The sequence below is a fragment of the Apteryx rowi genome, unplaced genomic scaffold, assembly GCF_003343035.1.
Source record: "Apteryx rowi isolate R43461 unplaced genomic scaffold, aptRow1 scaffold_2373, whole genome shotgun sequence".
Taxonomy (NCBI): domain Eukaryota; kingdom Metazoa; phylum Chordata; class Aves; order Apterygiformes; family Apterygidae; genus Apteryx; species Apteryx rowi.
This window is the reverse complement of record NW_020448723.1, coordinates 1-2,005: the sequence shown is the minus strand read 5'-3', so window position 1 is coordinate 2,005 and position 2,005 is coordinate 1. Positions and strand designations below refer to the sequence as shown.

General features: G+C 49.6%; 1 pseudogene; it reads right to left on the bottom strand.

Annotated features, from left to right (window-relative positions):
• Positions 1 to 244: 244 nt before the first annotated feature.
• On the bottom strand, positions 245 to 1,283 carry LOC112966218 (annotated as a pseudogene).
• Positions 1,284 to 2,005: the final 722 nt, after the last annotated feature.

Genomic DNA, 2,005 nt, shown 5'->3' with positions numbered 1-2,005 from the left:
TGCAAGTGTGCAAGAGGGGGATAGATGGCTGCCATCCCAGAGACCCACAGCATGAAAGATCCCATTTCAACAGTTCATTTCAACAGCTGGCACAGGTAAAACCACCATGCCCCCACCATGCCCCCACCATCCCCTCCTCCCAAAAAAAGGCAAACAAATGACATTTTTAACTTTCTCTTCTAAATAAGTACATTTCTTCCCAAGGACCTTTCCCTTTCATCCCCTTGCCACTCCACAAGCAGACTCAATGCCAGGCACTTYCAAAGAGGTCCCAAGCACCTAGTGCTTGACTTTCCAAAAGAGCTGGAAGTTGTTTGTGCCCAGTGTCAGCAAACCAGTGCAAGCTCTGGATGCCACCCAAATCTCTCCTGAGCACTTTCCTCAGGRCCTCCCTGACCTCCCTGTTCCACAGGCTGTACATGAGGGGATTGACGAGGGGCGTAAGGATAGTGTAGAAAAAGGAGAACACTTTGTTCAGCTCTCTCAGCTTGGTGTTTCTGGGCAGCACGTAGACAATGATGAGGGTGCCATAGAAAACAGAGACAACAGTGAGGTGAGAGGAACAGGTGGAGAAGGCCCTCTGCCTGCCCATGCTGGATGGGATCCTCAGGATGGCACCTATGATGCACACGTAAGAGGCCAGTGTGAACAGGAAGGGGACTACTATATCCAAACAGCCATATAGGAAAGCAATGAGCCTGACCTTCCTGGTTTCACTGCAGGAAATCTCCAGCAAAGCGGTAAGCTCACAGAAGAAGTGGTCAGTTGTGCTGGGGCCACAGAAATTCAGCTGGGACAAGAGGAACGTGACTATGGCAGAGCGCAGCGAGCCCCCTAGCCAGGACCCAGCTGCCATCTGGAGACAGACCTTCCATGTCCTAAGGCTTGCATGTGGCCAAGTACTGATCGTAGGACATGGCTGCCAGCAGGTAACATTCAGTAGCTGCAAAACTGCCAAAGAAATAGAGCTGTGCCATACAGCCGTGAGCAGAGATTGTCCTGTCCCTGGTCATAAAGCTGGCCAGCAGCCCAGGCAGGATGGTGGAGCTGTAGCAGGTCTCYGAGGAGGACAGATTGCCCAGGAAGAAGTACATGGGGGTGTGCAGGTGCCGATCTGTCACGATAAGCAGAACAATGAGGATGTTCCCAACCATGGACACTGAGTAGATTAGAAGTGAGAGGAGGAAGAGTGGTGTCTGGAGTGTGGGGACATTGCCCATTCCAAGCAGGAGGAACTCCATCAGTGTTGTTCCATTGTCCCATTCCCATTTCTCTATCAGCATTGCAGATCTGTCTTTTTCCCACTTTCAAGAGGGGTTCTGAAAAAAAAAAGTATTTATTTCTGTACCTGGTTTAAAATACGGAGAGGAAGCTTTTGCTAGAAGAATAGTCATGTGGTCCTGAACCCGGAGGGGGGAAACCAAAAAAAACCAAAAAACAAAAAAAACAGAGAATCACAGAATCACAGAATAGTTGAAGTTCGAAGGGACCTCTGGAGATCACCTGGTCCAATCCACCTGCTCAGGTAGCATCAGCTAAAGCAGGTTGCCCAGAACCATATCCAGTTGGGCATGGAACAGCTACAAGGGTGGAATCTCCACAGCTTGTCTGAGAAACATGTTCCAGTTTTCAACCACCCTCACAGTGAAGAAATGTTTTCCCATGTTCAGACGAAATTTCGCACATTTCAGTTTGTGCCCATTGCCTCTTGTTCCTGTCACTAGGCACCACTGAGAAGAATCTGGCCCCGTCCTCTTTACACCCTCCCTTCAGATATTTCTACGTATTGATAAGGCCCTCCCTCAGCCCTCTCTTCTCCAGGCTAAACAGTCCTAGCTCTCTCAGCTTCTCCTTGTATGAGAGAAGCTCCAGTCCCTTAATCATCTTTGTGGCCCTTCACTGGACTCGCTCCAATAAATCTACATCTTTCTTTTACTGGGGAGCCCAGAACTGCACCCAGCACTCCAGATGTGGCCTCATGCATCCTCAGGGACAGAAATCCTTC